At 49.0% G+C, this 23,485-nt stretch overlaps 2 pseudogenes; one reads left to right on the top strand and one right to left on the bottom strand.

The window, feature by feature from the left end:
• The first annotated feature begins 5,689 nt into the window (after positions 1–5,689).
• LOC136322606 (tubulin alpha-1A chain-like) lies at positions 5,690–7,014 on the top strand (annotated as a pseudogene).
• Positions 7,015–21,390: 14,376 nt separating this feature from the next.
• LOC136322605 (V-type proton ATPase subunit e 1 pseudogene) lies at positions 21,391–21,731 on the bottom strand (annotated as a pseudogene).
• Positions 21,732–23,485: the final 1,754 nt, after the last annotated feature.

Here is a 23,485-nt window from a genome sequence, read left to right as displayed (position 1 = left end):
GAAGTAATAGTCAGGAAAAGTCTTTCTTTTATTGTCAAATGCCCCATACACAGTCTGAGGAAGCATGAGATTAGGATTCTGCACACTGCCTACCACACACACTGTCCCCCTTGTTCAGGTGAGGTCCCCACCCTTAGAGACTTGAACTTCGCCAAGAACCACACAGGGGCTATGTGTAGAGGAAGGGGCATCACACTTGAGCTTGTATCTGACTCTGTTGTGTTCTAGCTAAGTGACCTTCAGTAGATCCTGTAAAGGGGAGATGATGTTACCGAGCTCATGGCTTTGGTGTGAGAGTCCAGGGGTGAGGTTGGACAGGGGACCTGCCCGGCTCAGGACCTACCTTGCCAGGACAGGAGAACCTGTGCCAAGAAGCACTCTGGGCCAGAGACATGGTGTAGGGAGGAAGGAGCAGGGGCAGACTGCACCACTCAGCCTCTTCCAAAATTGAAGGGGCCCCTTGCCTTCAGATGCTGTCTTATGGTGAAGCACAAACAAGGGAGAAGCAAGACTACACCAACCCTCATGGCTCACTTCCAGTTCCCCCTGGGGGCACTTGGGGAACAGGGCGATGTGGCTTCCACCAGCCCGGAGCCTCTACAGAGATGTGTGTCCAGGCCCGTCACTTCCAGTGGTGAGCTGGCCCCTGCCCCAACTTCCCCTGGCTGAGGCATCAGACTGAGGGTGTGGTGAGCGGCTTGGTTCCGGTAGAAGCTAGAGTGTGTGTATGTGTGCAAGTGTGTGTATGTGTGTGGAAGAGGGGTGGGGAAGCTGTGTCACCAAAGGGAACTGAAAGAAGCCCAGAATGAGTGTTAAGGAGAGAAGAAAGCGGTCCGTGGGGAGCTGGACAAGACTCCCCTCAACTCTGGTCCTTTAGTGGCGGCCTGGGCAGATAGCTGCCTGTGTCTGAAACCTCCCTTCCTGGAGACCCTCCCTCTCAGGCCTGGCTCTCAGGGTTCATGTTCCTCAGGTAACCCCCATTTCTGGGAATTTGTTGGCTGGACACTGGGTTCTGGAGCCCAGCAAGGCTGAGTCACACTCTGGCTCCACCACTCTGGCGTTATGTGACCTTGAGCAAACCACAGACATTCTTGGAACCCCCGTTTCCCACCTGTAAAGTGAGATTGACAACGTCACTGTCACAGCTCGGCTGTGAGGCCTAAACCCAGCGCGTGCTCAGAGAGTACCTCTACATGCCACAGTCAAGTGGCAAACTCAACCTTTGTCCAACCCTAGCCCGCCTGCAGCTTCCAACTTATGGAGAGAGGTAGACAGGAAGTGCTTAACTAACACAATTGGCAGGTGCCTCGTGGGTTGTTGCACAGGCTGAGCAGAGGGGCCGCAGAAGTGGAGGCAGGTTTACCTCAGCCATTCTGGCCCCTGTAAAGGGCACACAGTTTCTGACACACGCAAGTGGAAGCTTTATTATCAATAATGCCCAGGACACCACAACTGGGACTTCCTCCCTCTTTCTTACTAACTGCTGCCTCCTCAGAGCTTTTTTGGGCACAACCTGGAAGTCCCCCATTTGGCCAGTACTGTCACATGGTCTCTAGATCCCCTGGCTCCACCTCTCCCAATGTGCAGCTCTATCTCTTCCCACGGCCTGAGGCCCAGGAAGCTGTGAAGCCGCAGAACCTGGCCTCTGCTCCTTTGACTGCTAAGAACAAATACTACTTCCTTTCCCTTCCTGCTCGGCACCCTTCCTATCCCTGATCCTTTGCAACCAGGCTTCCAGTCCTTTCCCATAGATCCTGCTCTGGGTCTTGGACCCATACCTCCAGCAGACCCTGAAACTCTCAGAACATCTCAGAAATTTCAGTCTGTGTCTTTTTCTCATGTCAACCCTCACAGCTTGGAATTTCATGGTTGCCTGGGTTTCTAACCGACCCCTTTAAATAACTGCGGTGGAGGCTTCTCATTGTGCCCTGGGATTCCCCTTCCCCTCTGAGCTCAGCTCAGCACCTTAGCATCCTTCCCCGGCCCCTGACCGCCTTGCCCTGGCCCGCCTCTCAGTGCAATCACCATTGGTCCTGCTGATTTTCCCCCACTCACATCCTGTATCTCCACATCCTCATCATCCCTGCTCCCATCAGCTGCGCTTGGCTGACTCAAACACTCCGAAGATCTGCTTAGCTCAGCATTTCACTCAAACCACTTCCCTCTCCACTACTGGGCTTTGTCACAGACGGGGTCAGGCCTCTGTTTTTCCTGCCTAGCTGGAGGACTCGCTGTAGGACACAAGACACCTGGAGGAAAAGAAAGAGGAGGAAGTCTGACTTGGAAACTCCAGCCTTTCAGGGACTCGTGCAGTCAGGATGGATGAGCACCCCCTTTGAGGTGACAGAGGCCACCCTGTTCCCTTGAGACCCTAGTGTGGACCTCAGTGTCTTTTCTTGTCCCACACAGATCTGGTTGAAGCCCAGAGTCCATAGGTGTTGCTACGAGGGAGAGGGGTCCCATCCAGGTGCGGGGTGTGGGGGCCACAGGCTCTGGAGGGCTTGTCGGCCAGATCTATTTTAAGCCCCTGCAGCAAATGAACCCAGGCTCGAAATCCTCCCTGGGACAGGACTATTGTCACTCTGAAGTGGGAAAGGGGGGGACTCAATCCTCTCCAAGATATCAGGGTCAGCCTAAGGGCCAGGGGCTCTCATCAGCTCACATCTGGACCTCAGGGTGGCAGAGAGATGACAGAGCCACCTTGGATGGGAGGGGACTTCAGGGGTGCCTCTGGGACTCTGGAGGAAGCCAGCCTAAGGTAGCTGAGGCTTAAGGTCATGAGAAAGGTAAGGAGGCGTGACATTTGTCCCATGTGGCTTTTCAACACGTCAGTGTAGGAGGAGGTCACAGCTGCCTCTATTTGACCACCTAAAGGGTGGGCTGGGTGAGGGTCATGGGTTGAGCATTTGTGTGTGTTTGTCTGTGTGTGTGTGTGTGTGTGTGTGTGCGCGCGCGCGGTGGAGGGAAGGGAAGGATCTCTTGGGAGCCAGTAGCCAAACAGAGCTGCGGGGACAGGTGTTTACTTCCTGCCAGCCAGTCACCCCAGGGTCAACGCTACAACCCTGACGGTTACAGGCCTGTGAGCCCCGGATGGGGCATCCCCTCTACTGCTCCTGTAGCCTCTGATGCTGGGCGCAGGAAGTCAAGAAATCAGACACCCCTGGGGGTTAAAGGCCCCGGGAGGTCCAGAGAGCGGGGCCCACTCTGCTCTCTGGGCCCTCTCAGACCTCACTGGAGGGGAGTCTGGGGTAGTTCTTACCAGACTGGTGTTTTGGAACCTCAGTGTTTCCCAGGCTCCAAGCCAGGAGCCAGGTGGAAATCTGATGCCCACCCAGGCCCCCGAGCTGGGCGGACGGGGCTGGGCAGGGCTGGTGGGCATGTATGATTCAGAGTTCTCTATGATCGGTGTCAGTCTGAGGACCAGACTCCCCTATTTCTCTCAACCTATCCTCCTCCTTCTCTCCCGAGGCAGCACTCCCAAAGTCTCAGGGAGGCCAACATGGCCTGACAGCTGGTCCGGGGACATCCTGGGGTTGGAAGTTGGGCAAGACAGAAAGAAGAAAGGGGTAACTGCTAGAGCAAGAGTTTACGGGGGCTTTCTCACTGGCCCCTGACCCATGAGAAGGCTTTGCTTTGCAGTCACAGGAGTGCCCCAAAGGACTGGTCATGGGAACAGTGAGCTCAGGGGCTGGGTCCCACCTGGAACACAGCTGCAGTTTGGGGTTCAGGGAAGAAAAGGTAAGACAGGGGGCCCATGCGGAGGAGTAGCCCACCCCAAGCTGTGGAGAGCCAGGCGTGGTCACCGGTCACCACCAGGCTGCTGCTCAAGGCAGTGGGGCATGCTGGTTAAGGCCCTGTTGGAAAGTATGTGGTACTCTGGAGGGGGCAGGCCACATGCTGGGCTGACCGAAGGTGCAAATACAACCAGATAATACTAATGAGGCTTTAATATACCTAGACACCGCTAAGCACTTTCCGACATAATTATTGTACATTTCATTGCCACAACCAGCCACTGAAGTGGGTGTCATTAGTACTCTATTTACAAAGGAACAGCTGGGTAACTTGCTAACCTCTTGAACCTTTGAACAAGTCAGTCAGCTTACATCTTTGCAATCTTAGTATCATCTTTGCTGTTCCTGGGCTTATAGAAGCATCACCCTGAGCTCTGCCTTCAGTTTCCTATGGGGCTTCCCCCTTGTCATAGCTCAGTGTCCCAATTTCCTCTTTTTATAATGATTGGATTAGGGCTCATCCTAATGACTTTATCTTAATTCATTATTACATCTGCAATTATCCTATTTCAAAATAAGGTCACATTCTGAGGTACTGAGTGGTTAGGAACTCAAGATATGAATTTGAAGAGGGGCACAATTCAACCCATAGCACTATGACATGTAACCTCCTATGTGCCAAACACTGGGGGCCCATTTGATTCTCATGACAACTGCGCGAGGCAGGAATATGTATTACCTTCATTGTATAGATGAAGACATTTATACAGTTCAGAAAGGTTAGGCAGTTCAGCCAAAGGTACACAGCAAATGAAACACAGGTAATTGAAATAGACTAATCCATGAGTTACATGCAATTACTCTGGAGTCAGACAAACCTGTGTTCAGGCTCTAGTTGTATAACTGTGGGTAGGTCATTCAGCCTCTCTGGGTCTCAGTGTGCCCATTTATTTTTTAATTTTTATTTTTTCTGTATTTTTCTTAAGTTGGAAACGGGGAGGCAGTCAGACAGACTCCCGCATGCACCCGACTGGGATCCACCCTGCATGCCCACCAGGGGGCGATGCTCTGCCCATCTGGGGCGTCGCTCTGCCGCAATCAGAGCCATTCTAACGCCTGAGGCAGAGGCCACAGAGCCATCCTCAGCACCCGGGCAAACTCTGCTCCAGTGGAGCCTCGGCTGCAGGAGGGGAAGAGAGAGACAGAGAGGAAAGAGAGGGGGAGGGGTGGAGAAGCAGATGGGCGCTTCTCTTGTGTGCCCTGGCCGGGAATCGAACCTGGGACTCCCGCATGCCAGGCCAACACTCTACCACTGAGTCAACCGGCCAGGGCCTCAGTGTGCCCATTTATAATTAGTGCAGTTAATACTATGCAGTCAACGACACAGAACTGTTGTGGAGTGGCGAGGCTGGGGTCTAGCCCAGTGCTGGGCACGCAGCAGAAGCAGTGATAATAATACAAGCGTAGCAGTTGCTGCTCTGTAGAGCACATCCTGTTTTCTGTTGGTTCTGGGTGGCTGCCTCACGGTGTCAGCTCTCCTCTCTGAGTCCCTGGGGCAGGCAGAGCCAGGAGCACACCGATCCCCACACTCGGGCAGCCTAGAGCTTCCTGGAGCTATTTCCACACAAGCTGTCCCCCCACTCTGACATGCCCCCACCCCTTCCCTTCATTGCGAGGGTAGAGGGCGTTGCCTGCTGGGGGCCTCTTTCCTTGCACTCAGGCCCAGGGGTGTTGTCTGTGTAGAAAAGGTGGCTCATGTGCCCAGGGAATGATCGTGGCTCCTGAGAGAGGCTGCCAACTCCCCAGCTGCCTCACCCTTAGGGACAAGCCCATGAAAAGTTAGAGGAAGGATCAGCAGGTTCTCTTACATAGACTGCCTAAGAATCCTACTGTAAGAAGCAGCAACCTCTCCACATGTTCTCTGCCATCTGCTCAGCAACTGCAAAGCAGCAACCATGCATGTGGGCATCTCCATCCATGCTGGCCAGGCTGGTGTCCATATTGGCAATCTCTGCTGGGAACTCTACTACCTGGAACATGGCATCCAGTTTGATAATCAGATGCCAAGTGATTAGACCATGGAGGGTGGAGATGACTCTTTCAACACCTTTAATGAGACAGGCACTGGCAAGCATATGCCTAGGGCAGTGTTGGTAGACCTGGAACCCACAGTCATTGGAGAAGATTATACTGGTACCTAATGCCAGCTCTTCCAACCTAGGCAGCTCATTACAGGCAAAGAAGATGCTGTCAATAACTATGGCCACAGGCACAACACCATTGGCAAGCAGATCACTGACCCCATCTTGAACCTAATTTGGAAACTGGCTGGCCAGTGCATGGTCTTCAGGGCTTCTTGGTTTCCCACAGCTTTGGTGGGAGAACTGGTTCTGGGTTCACCTCCCTGCTCATGAAGCGTCTCTCTGTTGATTATGGCAAAAAGTCCAAGCTGGAGTTTTCCATTTACCCAGCACCCCAGGTTCCCACAGCTTTAGTTGAGCCCCACAACCCCATCCACATACTGTCCTGGAGCACACTGATTGTGCCTTCATGAGGGGCAACAAGGCCATCTATGACATCTGTCGTAGAAACCTTGATACTGAGCACCCAACCTATACTAACAGAATACTGTCCTGGAGACAACCTAACAGAATAGGTTGATAGATCAAAATCTGTCATCCATCACTGCTTCCCTCAGGTTTGACAGAGCCGTGAATGTTGATCTAACTGAATTCCAGACCAACCTAGTGCACTATCCCTGCATCCACTTCCCTCTGGCCACATATATCCCTGTCACCTCTGCTGAGAAAGCCTACCATGAACACCTTTCTGTAGCATAGATCACCAATGCTACAGAATATTGAGCCAGCCAACCAGGCAATGAAATGTGCCCCTCACCATGGTAAATACATGGCTTGCTGCGTGTTGTACCATGGTGACATGGTTCCCAGAGATGCCAATGCTGCCATTGCCGCCATAGAGACCAAGCGCACCGTTCAGTTTGTGGACTGGCTTCAAAGTTGGCATTAATTACCAGCCTCCCACTGTGATACCTGGTGGAGACCTGGCCCAGCGACAGCAATCGGTGTGCCTGCTGAGTTATTGCTGAGGCCTGGGCTCGCCTGGACCACAAGTTTGATCTAATGTACGCCGAGCGTGCCTTTGTCCACTGGTATGCAGGTGAGGATATGGAGGCAGGAGTGTTTTCTGAGGCCCGTGAGGACAGGGCTTCCCTAAGGAAGATTATGAGCAGGTTCATGAGGAAGGAGAGGAATACTAAAGTTAAAATGTCACAATGGTGCTGCTTTCACATGGAAGCCCATTCTGTTTTAAACACTGAAATGTTGTGGTCTGATTAGTTATTTTGTATATAGCAGTGTATACTCTAATAAACAATTACTGGCCTATGTTTTAAAACAGTGGTCCCCAACCCCCAGGCCACGGACGGTGCCGGTCCGTGGGCCATTTGGTACCTGTCCGCAGAGAAAGAATAAATAACTTTACATTATTTCTGTTTTATTTATATTTAAGTCTGAACGATGTTTTATTTTTTAAAAATGACCAGATTCCCTCTGTTACATCCATCTAAGACTCACTCTTGACACTTGTCTCAGTCACGTGATACATTTTTCCGTCCCACCCTAAAGGCTGGTCCGTGAAAATATTTTTGACATTAAACAGGTCCATGGCCCAAAAAAGGTTGGGGACCACTGTTTTAAAACACAACGGTTTAGCCTGACCAGGCGGTGGCACAGTAGATAGAGTATTGGACTGGGATGTGGAGGACCCAGGTTTGAGACCCCAAAGTCTCCAGCTTGAGTGCGGGCTCATCTGGTTTGAGCAAAGCTCACCAGCTTGGACCCAAGGTCGCTGGCTTGAGCAAGGGGTTACTCAGTCTGCTGAAAGCCCATGGTCAAGGCACATATGAGAAAGCAATCAATGAACAACTAAGGTGTCACAACAAAAAACTGATGATTGATGCTTCTCATCTCTCTCCCTTCCTTTCTGTCCCTGTCTATCCCTCTCTCTGACTCTGTAAAAAAACAAAAACAAAAACACACACACAAAAAACAAAAACCCCCACAACGGTTTGTTACAGAACCCTGTCTTAAATGAAAAAGGAGCCTGACCAGGCGGTAGTGCAGTGGGTAGAGCATCGGGCTGGGATGTGTTTGAGACCTCGAGGTCCTCAGCTTGAGCTCAGGCTCATCTGGTTTGAGCAAAGCTCACCAGTTTGAGCTCAAGGTCACTGGCTCGAGCAAGGGGTTACTTGGTCTGCTGTAGCCCCCGGTCAAGGCATATATGAATGAGAAAACAATCAATGAACAACTAAGGAGCCACAGTGGCGGGGGGGGGGGGGGGGGGGGGGGGAGGGAAGGAAGGAAGGAAGGAAGGAAGGAAGGAAGGAAGGGGAAAGGAAAGGAAAGGAAAGGAAAGGAAAGGAAAGGAAAGGAAAGGAAAGGAAAGGAAAGGAAAGGAAAGGAAAGGAAGGAAGAAAGAAAGAAAGAAAGAAAGAAAGAAAGAAAGAAAGAGAAACTATATATAGGTTTGGAGAACAGCCCAGAGGCTAGAGGGTGGGAAGCGGTTGACCACAAGGGACAGCATGAGATTATGAGAAGAGTTCTCTGTCTTGATTGTGATGATGGTTACACCACTCTCTCTGCATTTGCTAAAACTCAGACCTGCACACTAAAAAGAGTGAATTTTATTGTATACAAATTAAAAATAAATTTAAAAAAATTTAAAGTGATTCAGAAGATCCAAATTCTAAATGTCAAGGAGTTTTAGCAATAGCTTAGCAAATTTAGTTTGTAGTTTCTTTTATATGCAAGCAAAAGACTGATACTGTGCTTGATATGTCTTAAAGAATTCTTAAAGTTAGTTCAAAATGAAACTTCTGCAGAATTAAAAAAAGAAAAAGAGAGAAGAGCAAGCCCCTCACAGAGAGGCAGGTGCATTGCTCCTACACGCTCTGTTTCTCCCTGCCTCCGTCGGGCTCTCCCGGGCCCACCCCACCTCCCCGCTGTCTTTTTTTTTTTTTTTTAATTTTTTAAAAAAATATTTTATTTATTGATTTTTTTTTTAGAGAGAGAAAGGGGAGGAGCAGGAAGCATCAACTCCCATATGTGCCTTGACCAGGCAAGTGCAGGGTTTCGAACCGGCAACCTCAGTGTTCCAGGTCGACGCTTTAACCCACTGCGCCACCACAGGTCAGGCCTCCCCCCGCTGTCTTGCAGGTCCCTCTCCTAACTTCCTCCCAGCTGTCAGGGCTGAGCACTGTCTCTGGGAGTTTGATGACTTCTATCAAGTTCCCTGACTGCCCCAGGAACCCGGACAAAAAAGCCCACTGTCAGTATGGATGGTTTCAGATGAGAGGAGTGTGAGTGGGGCCCTGGCAGGACACCCGTGGCATTAAAGAGAAGCAAGTTTAGGACATTTGCACAGGCGTGAACAGGGTTGCAAAAGCCACTGGGGAATGTCCAGTCCTCTGGGGTCTATCATCAGCCAAAAATTATTACCACCCTTGAAGGGGCCACCCTCCAGGACCTGTGGCCATGGCAAGGTTGGGGCACTGTCTGTTTTCACCCTCCCACACCCCCCCCACCATCTTTTACCAGTGCCGCCCACTAGCCAAATCCACCCAGACTCCAAGGGCCAAGAAGCCCAGTTCATATAGGCCAAGGAAGTCAGATGCTTCCAGGCCTGAAGTAAGTAGAAAGAAACAGAGGATGGATGGGGAGGGGGTGGCAGGAAACCAAAGCTCCTGGAACTGGAGAGATCTCCTGGGAGATGGGGGACCAACTCTGGATCCATCAGTCTACTCCCTTGGGACAGCTAAGTGCCCTAGCTCACTTTCCAGGCTGGGTGTTCCCAAATGAATGAATGAATGATGAATTTGAAAATGGTTGAGTGACAGAATGAGTGGAAAAGGGCTGGTTCCTACTGACACTAACAACAAGGTGGATCATTTTCCCCACGACTCCCACCATATAAGCCTTTCAGGACTAGAACTATGTCTGAAGCACCCACTTTAGGGTGCTATGACCCTGAGCAAGAGAAGCAGAGGTTCCGGGCCAGGTAGGATGTGGGCAGACACTGGGAAGCCTGTGTGGGCCTGCAGGCAAGAGGCCTTGCTTCTCCTCCCCTCTTTGCCTAGAAACCTACACAGGGGCTGCCCCCTAAACCCCCAGGACCCACTCTCTTCATCAGGGCCAAATAGGGACATAGGCTAGGTCTGGGGGCAGCTGATGGGGAGGGGGGCTTTCCCCTCAGCCACTGGCAGCGTTGGGAGGGGTCTGGCACCGTGCTGGGCACATGCACCCCAGTGCGTGGTTATTCTCTGTCCTGCGTGCTTCATCCCAAGGGCTCTGGCTTGGCTGTAACCCTCCCTCCTGCACTCTGCACGCACCCAGTGGGGCTGGGTATGGTGAAAGTGTTGTGGTTCCAAGCATGAAAGGCAGAGAGGTGTGGAGGCCCAAAGGCCATGGGGAATACCTCACGAGGGGCTCAGAGTTTCTGGTATCCAAGGACCAGCCCTGGGGTTGGGAGGCCAAAAGGCCTAGGGCAGGTCCCCTCCTGAGAGGTCTCTCCTGGGGGCCACCCACATCATACCCCCACCTCTACTTTGGACCAGAGCTTGGTAGTTGGCAACTCCTGCTACTGGGCATGAGTTGGTTAAGGGTGAAAAGGCAGAGCACCCCTCATTATGCTTCAGCTTTGCTCCCACCAACCAGAGGCTGAACTCTGATCCCCAAAGCCCCCAGCTGGGCCCCCTCAGAAATCTGAGTGAGTAATGTGAGGCCCTATGTGCAGTAAGCAAATTGATCCCAGTATATGGGGGACCTTGTCCTATGCTCAACCTGCTTCCTGCTCTCAGGTTTATTCCTGAAGATTTCCAGATGCACTCACAGTAGGAGTCCAATAGCGACCCTCCACTTTCTCAGCAGGGCCACAGGCTGAACCAGGAAGGTGGAAGCCTTCAGCAGCCCTCCCTTCCCAAAGCTTCCTCACCTTCCAATGCCCCTCATTCAACCCCTCACCTCTTTGTCTGCCATCCAGCCGGTACCCTGTCAGGCCTCAGATTTTAGGATGCTCTAGGAAAGAGGAGAGGAGTAGCCACTGTTCCCACTGAATCCTGCTCCTGCAGTTTGTTGATCCCTAGGGGCAGAGGACCAGATCTGGAGCCCACACCGGAAGGTATTCAAGGTGCAGGACAGCGTAAAGGGGCAGTTGCCAGGGGACTTTGACCAGGGGGCTACCAAGGAGTTATGTCCAGATCTTAGGACATGCATTTTCGTGGACCTGGATCTCTGTCTGGACTTGGTGGGGGCTGTGCAACCCCACGAAGCTCCATCAGAGCTGAAACCTCTGTATTGCTCACTGGGGCCACCATGTGGCCGGCTCAGGGCCTCAGTCCACCCTGTGGTCCCCTCTTCCAAGGTGTCCTTCCTCAGGCAACGTTCCTACCTATGTGCTGTACTCAGGCCCTTTCCTGGGGACAGCTTACCTGGATGGGACAGGAAGGCATGATAGTAAGCTGTCCACAGGTAAATCCTAGAGCAGCCACTAAGAAAATAACAAAAGATATAGTAAAAAATATATCATTAATGGAATAATTTAAATGTACTAGCAAATATTCGCTTAGGGCAGAAGAAAGCAATCTAGGAGAAACAGAGGAACAAAAAGACACGAGATATTTAGAAACAAGTAAAATGGCAAATACAACTTTATCAATAATGTAAATGGATTAAACAATTCAATCGATAGACAGAGATAAGATTAAAAAACAAAATCCAACAATATACTGTCCATAGGAACACATTTAAAATTTGAAGATACAGATAGATTTAAAGTAAAAGGGCAGAAAAACATATATCATGCAAATAGCAACCATAAGAAACCTGGAAGGGTTAGACCAATATCAGACAAAATAGATTTTAAAACAAAAAAGGTACAAAAAATAAGGAGAGACATTTTATAATTATAAAAAGATAACCCATCAGAAAGGTGACAATTATAAATATATACATCTAACAACAGAGCCATACCTCACACCATATACAAAAAAGAGTTCAAATGGATCAAAGACTTAGATGTAAGAGCCAATCCTACAAACCTCTATAAAAAAACATAGAGATAAAAAAAGAAAACGTAGAGCTAAATCTTCCTAATAGATCAGGCAATGTTTTTTAAACACAACACCAAAACTATAAAAGACAAAATAAAAAAAGATAAATTGGACTTCATCAAAATTTAAAATTTCTTTTGCCTGACCTGTGGTGGCGCAGTGGATAAAGCATCGACCTGGAAATGCCGAGGTCGCGGGTTCGAAACCCTGGGCTTGCCTGGTCAAGGCACATACGGGAGTTGATGCTTCTAGCTCCTCCCCCCTGTCTCTCTCTCCTCTCTCTTTCTCTGTCTCTCTCTTTCCCTCTCTCTCTCCTCTCTAAAACGAATACATTAAAAAAAATTTTAAATTTTTGTGTCACAAAGGACATCATCAAAAAAGTGAAAAGATGACCAATTGAATGGGAGAAAAGATTGGCTAGCCATACACATGATAGGCGATTTGTATCTAGAATACATATATAAAGAATTCTTATAACTGAATAAGAAGATAACTAACTCAAAACAAAAAACGCATTAAAAATGGGCCAAGGATTTGAATAGACATTTCTCCAGAGAAAATATGTAAACGAGGCCTGACCTGTGGTGGCGCACTGGGTAAAGTGTAGACCTGGAAATGCTGAGGTCACCAGTTCGAAACCCTGGGCTTGCCTGGTCAAGGCACATATGGGAGTTGATGCTTCCAGCTCCTCCCCCACTTCTCTCTCTGTCTCTCCCTCTCCTCTCTAAAAAAGAAAAAAAATCTTAAAAAAAAAGAAAAGAAAATATGTAAATGACTAATAAGCACGAGGAAAGATATTCAACATCATGAATCATTAGGGAAATACAAATCAAAACCACAAGGATCCTTGGCTGGATAGCTTGGTTGGTTAGAGCATCGTCTGGATACAGAAGGTTGCCAGTTTAATCCCCGGTCAGGGCACATACAGGAACAGATCGATGCTTCCGTCTGTCTGTCTCTCCCTCCCTCTCTCTCTAAAATCAATAATAATAATAATAATAATAATAATAACTGCAAGGAGATACCACTTTGCATCCACAAGGATGGCTGTAATAAAAAACGTCAGATAATAAGTGTTGTTGAGGATGTGGAGAAATTGGAACCCTCAATACAGTGCTGATGGGAATGTAAAATCATGTAGTTACCTTGGAAAACAATTTGACAGTTCCTTAAAAGGTTAACGATAGAGTTACCATATGACCCAGCAACTTCACTCCTGGGGATATGCCCAAGAGACACTGAAGCATATGTCCATATAAAAAACTGCACATGCGCCTGACCAGGTGGTGGCGCAGTGGATAGAGCGTCAGACTGGGATGCGGAAGACCCAGGTTCGAGACCCTGAGGTCGCCAGCTTGAGCGTGGGCTCATCTGGTTTGAGCAAAAATTCACCAGCTTGGACCCAAGGTCACTGGCTCCAGCAAGGGGTTACTCGGTCTGCTGAAGGCCCGTGGTCAAGGCACATATGAGAATGCAATCAATGAACAACTAAGGTGTCGCAATGTGCAATGAAAAAACTAATGATTGATGATTCTCATCTCTCCGTCCCTGTCTATCCCTCACTCTGACTCTCTCTGTCTCTGTAAAAACAAACAAACAAACAAACAAACAAAAAAACTGCACATGAATGTTTCTAACAGACAAAAAGTGGACAAAACTCAATGGATAAATAAAATACAGTATGTACGTGCAATGTAATATTATTTGGCAATAAAAAGGAATAAAGTACTAATAAATGGTACAACATTGATGACCCTTGAAAACATGCTAAGGGAAGCCCTGACTGAGTAGCTCAGGTGGTTAGTCATCCCAATACGCTCAGGTTGTGAGTTCAATTCCTGGCAGGGGCACATACAAAAAACAATGATAATAATAAGTAGAACAACAAAACTGATGTTCCTCTCTCTAAAAAAAAAAAAAAAAGTGCTAAGGGAAAGAAGTCAGACACAAACAACCACACAGTGTAAGATTCACTTATATGAAATGTTCAGAACGGCCAAATCCATAGAGGAAATGTGCAGTGAACGGTTGCCTAGGGCTGGGGAGTAGGCAGTGGTAGGAAATAAAGGTAAAAGTTAGAAGGTACAGAGGTTCTTTTGAGGGTGAATGAAATGTTCTAAGATTGATTGTGGTAATGGCTACATTACACAACTCTGTGAATGTACTAAACTATTCAACTGTATGTTTTCTTTTTATTTGTTTATTTTTATTGATTGATTTTAGTGAGACAGGAAGGGAGGGAGAGAGGGGGAAAGACAGGAACATCCATCTGTCCCTGTATGTGCCCTGACCGGGGATCAAACCGGCAACCTCTGCACTTCAGGACAATGCTAACCAACCAAGCTATCTGTCCAAGGCAATCAACTGTATGTATTAAATGGGTAAATTTATGATATGGGAATTATATCTCAATAAAGCAGTTAAAAACACACATACACACACGCGTACACACACACAACAGAAACCCGAGGTCACTACTGGGTACCAGGACAGCTGGTACCTAAGATGGCCCAAGCTGTGGCTTTGATCCCCTGCCCTCTGTTTCCTTGCCAATTGACCCCCACTCTTTTTGTTGCCTGGAAGGAACAGCTGCTCTGCCCCCTCCCTTAGCTCAGTCTGAGGTCTTGTTCGTCTCCAAACTGTGGGGTGGGGCTACGGTGCTGGGTGAGACCAGGCCTTTGGCCACAGGCCCTTCGGCTAGTCTTGGCCTAAACTCCTGCAAGACAGTGTCTCCTCTGCTTGGCCTATGTGGGTAGGCAAGCTCTGGCAGCTCAGAGCCTGGCTGCCAAGGCAGTCAAGGAAATAGCCTTAGGGTGCTAAGCTAACACAAAGCAGAGGGCCCTGGGCAAGTGTAGGCAATACCCTTGCTCACCAGCCTCCATCCAGTCCCTTTAAACCACAGAGTAGGGCCAGCTCAGAGGCAGGCTGCTCGAGAGTAACAGGCCTTGCCTTTGTGGTCTGAATCCTGGGGTCCAAAAACCAAGATCACAAGGACAGTGTTCAAGGGAAACTCAGGATCCCCCACCCAATCCTTGGATTTTGCAATGAGATTGTAAGAGGTTAAATTACAATAATTTCTTGTAAGGGCTGAGTCACAGAACTTTCTATAAGGAGTTAAGGCACTGTAGATAACTAGGAACTTAGTTCACAAATCTTAATCTTTACTTTGTTGCCTAAAGAAATACAGGGAGTTCTCTTGCAGAAAGTTCCCAGGGGCACGGATGGCTCCCAGTGGCTCCAGACCCAGGCCGTTCTGGAGCAATGTCAGGGACACCAGATAGACCTGTGCCAGTGTCAGAAGGACATTCCAGAGAGGCATTCCTGCAAACAGGACTCCCATCTCCCATACATGGCTATGTGACTGACTGCATGCTATATAATGAATCACTAACCTCTCCAAGATATATAAACTGGCCAGTCAGCCGAGACTGTTAGGGCAAGATTTGGATGCATTTTTAGGCTCCCTGCCTTCTCAGGTTGCTGGCAGTTTGACTAAAAGACAAATATCCTATACCACTTGGATCCATCTCTGTGATTAATTGGCAGCAATGGGCAACTCAAACCCCAGCTTGTTCTGGTAACAGGATTGAGTCCATGGAGTCCCTCAGTGGGCCCGTCTACTGGCACCTGTCAAACAGCCCCCACGACCATACCCCCATGGGAAGGGGCAGAGCTAGCAAAGTGGACCGACCTACCCTGGGGGTACTCCCAGATCTGAGAGTAGACCAGAATCCTGTAACTGATGGAAGACAGTGCTGCTGGAGGAGGGTGTGCAGATGAGTCGTGGACGGTGGGAGGGGGGCCAGCAGAGCTCTCTGCCGTGGTTAGGGATCAGAGCTGAGGTGGAGTGCCAGTCCCTCTGCCACCCCACTGGTGGAGCTCCTTACGTACTCTCCATTTTCCTTACCCGTAATATGGGGCCACCACAGTGCCTACTTTCAAGATTCCTTGTCAGCATGAATTCCAATAATCTGTGTGACTCACCTGGCCCAGGCCTGGCTCCCACTGAGTACTCCCAATGCATGAGTCATTGTCACTGTCATTTGGGGGCGGGACTTGGAGCCAGGGCTGTGCACAGCACAACTCTGGGGGGCATCATTCAGAGGGCAGCCATTGTGGATCTATTACAGAACTCTCAAGCCAATGGAAGGAAGAAAGCTGCCTCGAGAAGTTGTACTTTTCACTAATTTGCACAAAGTTGACACGGTCTAGGGATGCACTATCCAGTACAGTAGCCACTAGTTACATATGGCTATTTTTATTAAAATTGATTCAAATGAAATAAAATTAAGAATTCAGATCCTTAGTTGCATGGACCATATTACAGGTGCTCAGTAGCTTCACAGGGGCACAGTACTGGACAGTGCAGATGAAAGACATTTCTATCATTGCAGAAAGTTCATAGGGACCACGTCGGTCTAAGTGGAAGTATCGCCTGGAAAGACCAGAGGAGGCTTTGCTGAAGCTTGTGAGCAAGCTTGAGAGCAGGGCCAGGAGGGGTCGGAAGAAGAGAAATGGGTGAGAAGAAGAGGGAGTTGCAGGCAGGAAATCACATAGCTCCTCCCCTCTTTCTTCCACATTCTTTTTTTTTTTTTTTTTTTTTTTTTTTGACAGAGACAGAGAGACAGAGAGGGATGGATAGGGACAGACAGACAGGAAGGGAGAGAGATGAGAAGCATCAATTTTTTTGTTGTGGCACTTTAGTTGTTCATTGATTGCTTTCTCCTATATGCCTTGACCGTGGGGCTCCAGCAGACAGAGTAACCCCTTGTTCAAGCCAGTGACCTTGGGTCCAAGCTGGTGAGCTTTGCTCAAACCAGATGAGCTCATGTTCAAGTGAGCTTGGGGTCTCGAACCTGGGATCCTCCGCATCCCAGTCTGATGCTCTATCTACTGTGCCACCACCTGGTCAGGCTCCTCCACATTCTTAGCGTCTTTACGCCCAAATAGGATCCCCAGGAGTCAGTCTTTGAAAAAGAAAGTTAGAAGAGAGATTGGAGAAGCTAGGACAGGAATAGGCACAAGGGTGATTGGCAAGCTCCCTTTCAGGCTGGAGAACCTCAAGGGTGGAGATCCCTGGGTGGAGGCCTGGCGACCTTCTGCCTACCCCCAAGTTGTGGTTCTGCTGTGGAATTCAGGTATGCAATATGAGTGCATTTGTTTCTTTATGCAAAAACAAGAAATGCACACACACCTTGAAAATCCCAGCAGGTTCAGTCCAAGAAGGAAGTATTTGGTTCCAACTGTGAGTATTAACCTGTGAGCAGGTCAAGTGTATAGACTGACACCGGTACTTGAGTAGGCATGCTGCGGTTTGGAGCAGTGCCTGGAACATAGTGAAGTGGACACCGGCTGGCATTTTAAGGTTGGATGAAGAAGACCCTTCTTGGAAGGGGATTGGTGTGCTACTTACTCTGATTTTGGAGGGAGGGGTAACCAGGCTGGGGGATATGATGTGGAGTTAGAATCTCAGATCTATGATAAACAGCACATCCCCCACTGGCTGCAGCTGCTCAGCTGCTCGGCTGGAATGACCTTTGCCTGGTGTAAGCATGATGTTTTGAGAGGAGGAGTTGGTATGTTCAGATGGAGCCACTGAGAAAGGTGACTCTTAGGGGGTGCGGTGAGGATGGGGGCCGGGATCCTGCATAGCATTTTCCATAATACCATCTGCGAATGATATAATGTGGTATACACATGCTTGTGTACAGTTGTGTGAGTCAGGTGACAGGTGTGGAAGAATACACCATCAGAGTGGGAGTGGGTGACCAAGGAAAGGTGTTGGAGCAGATGCAATGGTGGGCTTTGTCTTTATACCTTTGTAGCACCTTATTCCATTGATTACAACTGGCAAGATCTGAAAGATATAAAATGCTGTCTAAAAATTTAATAATTTACTAATCCTTTCTCTCCTTTTTCATGGTGAACTTTTGCTTCCAGCCTCCAGATTCAGAGAGAAAATCATTCTGCTGCTGTTGATGGTACAACCTGAAGGAGGTAAGGAACGGGCAGTGACTTATGCCAGGGTCCTCTGTGTGTCAGACCACACATGTGTCAGGCATGCACTATGAGTCCACTGTCCTGTTGGACTCTCCCAACCTAAGGGTGGGATTATTATTTCATTTTACAGAGGAAAAATTTTGGTTTAGGAAGTAGAGTAACTTAATGGAATACGTGGTTTAAGATAGCATACTGGCTAAGAACCCAAGAAAAAAATAGAATTCCTTTCAAAAGTGTTTAGCTAAAGAGAACTTAAAGATCTAGCCTGACCAGGCGGTGGCGCAGTGGATAGAGCGTCGGACTGGGATGTGGAGGACCCAGGTTCGAGACTCCCAAGGTCGCCAGCTTGAGCGCGGGCTCATCTGGTTTGAGCAAAGCTCACCAGTTTGGACCCAAGGTCACTGGCTCCAGCAAGGGGGTTACTAGGTCTGCTGAAGGCCCACGGTCAAGGCACATATGAGAAAGCAATCAATGAACAACTAAGTTGTTGCAATGTGCAACGAAAAGCTAATGATTGATGCTTCTCATCTCTCCGTTCCTGTCTATCCCTCTCTGACTCTCTCTCTGTCTCTGTTAAAAAAAAAAAAAAAAAAAAAAAAAAAAGGATCTGCAGGCATGGTTAAGAGAATCAACAAAGGATGTGGAGGATCAGGGACTAACAATAGCAGGAAGTCATTGTCACCCCTTGGGCTGAGGGGAAGGAATAATGTTATCAGAGGAGCTCACAAGGAGCAGGAAGAGGCCAAGGAAGACCCCTCCCCCCCAGTCTCTCTTGCCCTCCAGTCCTGCTGGTGCCTCTCACTGGCTGATCCAACAGGAAGCCAGAGAACACAGAAGCCAGGGTGATGCAGTCTGTAGGGGGCCGAGAGGTAGGAGAAGGAATGGGAGGGGACAGAAACGGAGAACCACGACACAGACAGTAAGTGGTGGAGCAGGAGTAGAACCCAGAATTTACTGACTCTGAACTGTAGCCCCGGAAGCCACTGTACTTACTCACGTGCCCCTTGGGTCCTACACATCACTCTGTACATGGGGTCACCTGCCAAGTAAGAGCCCAAGCCTGGGCTCTAGTCATTCCTTCTTTCTCTAGCCAGAATATTCTTGTTCCAGTGAGAGGGCTGAGTTTTGGTCAAGATGGTGGCATCTGGTTCCACTAGCTCAGCAGGGAAATGTAAGCCCTTTATTCTGAGCCTGATGTTAGTGTGCACCTATGTTGCTGTTGGGGACCGAAATATAAACAGTGTATTTTTGCAATTTGGATATTTCTAGGGGACAGAGGTGCTGGGCCCAACTCCTACCTCACATGCCTAGTTAACAAAGAGCTATACCTGATTCTTGCTTGTCTCACCCATGTTCTCCAGAAGAGGCTGGAAGCTAGTTTCTTATTGGTGTAAAGTTAGATTTGAATGGTATGTTGGGGGTTGTCTTTGAGTTGTCTTGGAAACAATTGAATTGCTAATGAACCACGTTTTTGTTTTTGTTTTTTTGTTTTTTTAATTTTTCTGAAGCTGGAAACGGGGAGAGACAGTCAGACTCCCGCATGCACCCGACCGGGATCCACCCAGCACGCCCACCAGGGGGCGACGCTCTGCCCACCAGGGGGCGATGCTCTGCCCCTCGGGGCATCTCTCTGTCATGACCAGAGCCACTCCAGCACCTGGGGCAGAGGCCAAGGAGCCATCCCCAGCGCCCGGGCCATCTTTGCTCCAATGGAGCCTCGGCTGCGGGAGGGGAAGAGAGAGACAGAGAGGAAGGAGAGGGGGAGGGGTGGAGAAGCAGATGGGTGCCTCTCCTGTGTGCCCTGGCCGGGAATCGAACCCGGGACTTCTGCACGCCAGGCTGACACTCTACCACTGAGCCAACCGGCCAGGGCCTGAACCACGTTTTTTCCCTGAATAAAGACTGATGCGCTTTGGGGAGCAACCATGTTACAGCTCAGGAACAGTAGAGACTGCTCTCTGTGCTATCCTCCCGAACCCATCTGTATATATATATATATATCTTTAAGTCTCTGTCTATCACTTATTCAATTCCATATGTTTTCCTGTTTGAAGACTCCATAATAGATTCGTTGTGGCTGGACCGCGACAGGTCCTGTGCTCAATGCCTTCCTTCTTCCAGGACCTTCTTGAGTAAATGGGACATTGATGTTGGTGAATAAGCACTTCCATTTTCTACCTTGAGCCACTTTCAAATGGCTGAGACAGTCCTGCTGGATTGCACATGCAGATGCCCAGAGCAGTGGCTAGCTCCTCCAAGGCCACTTCCAAGGGTGGCCCTCCATCCTCCCTGCTTTGCTTTCACCACCCCTCATTCTGGCTCCCTGGGATCATCTTCCAACATAAACTTGCACTAAGCCTTTGTCTCAGGCTCTGATTTCAGGGAACCCAGGCTGAGACAACCTTTTAACACTCATGACAGAGGTCCTATTGTTATGCCTGCTCTGCAGGGATGGAACCTGGGGCTTGGAAAGGTTCTATGACTTGCCAGGATCATACAGGTAAGGGCAGAACCACTGAGCCAGTTAGGAAGGAAGGAGCGGTATGTGTGCTCCTCTCAGGGAGTGGGAGATTGGTCTTACCAGGGAACCGCAGTAGGATTGCTGGCAGTGTCGTGCGCCCACTGATGTTTGTAATTATGAATTTAAAGTGAGACCGGTTGGCCAAGTGATGGGATGCACTCCAGTAATATGCAGATGCTGAGGAGGGACAGAGAGGGCAGGTGGGGGGCTAGAGTAGGCACCATGGGCTGGCAGGGGAGGGGGCTGGGCAGAGTAAGGGACACACAGAGCAATAAGGATCTGGAAGTCAAGATGACTGGAGTGACTGGGGGGCTTGGGCTCCTGGTGATGACAAAAGTTTACAGGGAGTGATGCAGGATGCAAGTCCTGACAAGTGCTCCATCTTTTTCTTTTTTCCCCATAGAACATAATTGATTCCAAAAGATGGTAGAAGCAAGAAATTCATCCTGAATATATACATACTTTGGTGTAATTCTGTTAGGACAGCTCTCATCTTGAACATGCTCTCCTATTGGCTGCTGCACTGGAGTCTGATTGTCTTGTGACAGCTTTTAAACACTTCACTCATTCCCATGTCGTGAGCAGGCAGGAGCCATCTTCAAATCCACAGGTTCCAAAGAGAAAGAGTGCTGTGTTTCTCAGAATAGCACCTTCTATCTCAGAAGAGTGCATCAACATCTTACGGCATCAGCACAGTTTAGATTAAGAAGGCATGTAATTGCCTGACCCGTGGTGGCACAGTGGATAAAGCATCAATCTGGAATGCTGAGGTTGTCGGTTCGAAACCCTGGGCTTGCCTGGTCAAGGCACATACGGGAGTTGATGCTTCCTGCTCTTCCCCCTTCTCTCTCTCTTAAATGAATAAGTAAATAAATAAATAAAAAAGAAGGCATGTAATTCATCAGAGTGTAAAAAAAGGTAACAGGAAAAAGAAATATTGCATTGTAAAATAAGGTATTCAAATGTGCTGTGAATGTTTAAGGCAGCTGAAGGTAGAAACAGGCAAGTCAAGGAAGGAGGTCTGGGCTTAGAGGTGATTTTGTATTGAGAGGATTTCTCTTCTTGACTTTGATGGCTGAGCAATGGACAGCAGGTCTTTCTCCTAAAGTCCAGTAATATTTGAGCTACCAGGTGGTTTTATTTTTCAACTGTGGTCCAAAGAGAAGGTTGAGTTGAGCCAGAATTGCAATCAGCTCAGAAAAGATAGCAACAAACAGAACAAGTCACCAACATGGTGGTGATTACTCCATGGTTGGGACTCCTAGGGATGAACCAGGGCACCACCTAGGATGATGCCCCAGAACACGCTCATCACGACCAGAGGCGCAGTGAAGCAGCAGTGCGCCATGCTTGCGGCCGGAGCTGCCAGCCCCTATCTCCCTGCCGCACTTGGGTCCCGCCCGAAGTCAGCGCTCCATCTTTGACTTTAGGAAAGAATGACCCCCAAAGATACCAAGATCAGGAGACACTCTCTCAGAGGCTGGCTAGGTCATGCCAAGGGGGAGGCGAGGCTGCGTGACCAGGGATCAATGTGGCCCCTGCCAGACCCTGGGTCCCAAGAATCTGACATTGAACCTGGACTTCGTGATTTATTCCCAGCACGATTTTGAGTTGCTTTCCTGGCTTTTCTCAAATTCTACATCTGTAAAATAGAAAGAGAGGCACTTAGGGGTTGGGGAAACAATCTTCCTTCTACCCTCTGCATTCTTCTGGCTGGTCTAATAATCAAATTGACATGAGGCAGATTGAAAGGAGAAAATAACCAAATGGATTATATATGTACATATGAAGGTTCCCTAAGAATATGGACCATGAGGACAAATAGGGCAGTTGAGGCTTATATTCTATTGTAGACTAAGAAGGAGGCAGGGGTCTGTGACTTCACAGGGAAAGCAGCAATCACAGGTAGAAGAGAAAGCACAACATTTGGTAAACAAATTCTTGCAGGGCTACCCAGAAACAATGGACACAGAGGGGAGTCTGACAAACAGAATCAGCTAGGTTCCTCCCTGTCTGCAACACTCAGATCATGTTATGATGCAGAGGTGCTATCTCCCTTCCTGAAAGTGGGTTTTTCTATTTAAATCCCTTCAGTCAGGGAAAGGGGGAAGTCCAAAGATTCTTTCTGAGTTCTTTTGTTTTTTAAAAATAGCCAGCTTACCTGTGTTAGCGCAGTGGGTAAAGTGTCGACCTGGAACATTGAGGTCACCGGTTCGGAACCTTGGGCTTGCCTGGTCAAGGCACATATGGGAGTTGATGCTTCCAGCTCCTCCCTCCTGTCTCTCTTTCTCTCTCTCCTCTATAAAATGAATAGATAAACAAGAAAAAAAATCACCACAAATAGGCAGCTTAAAACAAGCAAGTCCCAAAAGACACATTTTAGAGTGGGAAATCCTACTTCTCTGTAGCCTCCCGCCTACATGGGTGGGGGGACAATTAGAGATCACATCAGAGAAGTAGTAAGATCCAATGCTGACCTGCCAGATGTCATGCTGAGTGCTCTTTCCAGCCAGTAATTTATTTAACCTCCACAAACACTCGGTGGGGTGGGTGCTATTAGAATGACACGTCACTACTAAGAAAACTGAATTGCTGGAAGTTAGATGACTTGCCTGAGGTCGCCAGCAGAATGCATCAGCCCCAAGATTTTCCTTGGCAGCTCTCAACAGAGTCTGTTCTTCCCCTCTCCTTCGCGCGGCCTCCCAAGGGAAATGCCCTATAACAGGCAGCATTTTCCCTAACACCAGTCAGAACAGAGCTGCCACTTCCTTCTCCTTTTCAGCCAGCTGTTCCTGGCTTTCCTCTGCTCCTGTGGGCTCAGCTCCAAACAGGGGGAACCCAGGTCTCAACGCTGCCTCACAGCCTCCCCTCCCCTGCGGCCAACACTCTTCTGGGGGAGAGGCCCAGGGCTCTTAAGGTGCATGCAGAGTGGGCTGGGGGACTTTTGCCCCTGCCTGAACTGGGGGCAGGAGTGACTTCTGATCTGCTTGGCCTTTATGGCAGGCGGGAGACCGTTTTGGCAGGATTCATGACTCCACCCTCCACATCCCTCTGCCTGTGAGCTTGGGGCCCATCCCCACTTCCCCTGCTGCACTGAGGAGT

Source organism: Saccopteryx bilineata, chromosome 2 (assembly GCF_036850765.1).
Source record: "Saccopteryx bilineata isolate mSacBil1 chromosome 2, mSacBil1_pri_phased_curated, whole genome shotgun sequence".
NCBI classification, from domain to species: Eukaryota; Metazoa; Chordata; class Mammalia; order Chiroptera; family Emballonuridae; genus Saccopteryx; species Saccopteryx bilineata.
Note: the sequence above shows the minus strand (reverse complement) of the source record. Positions and strands in the feature narration are given on the sequence as shown.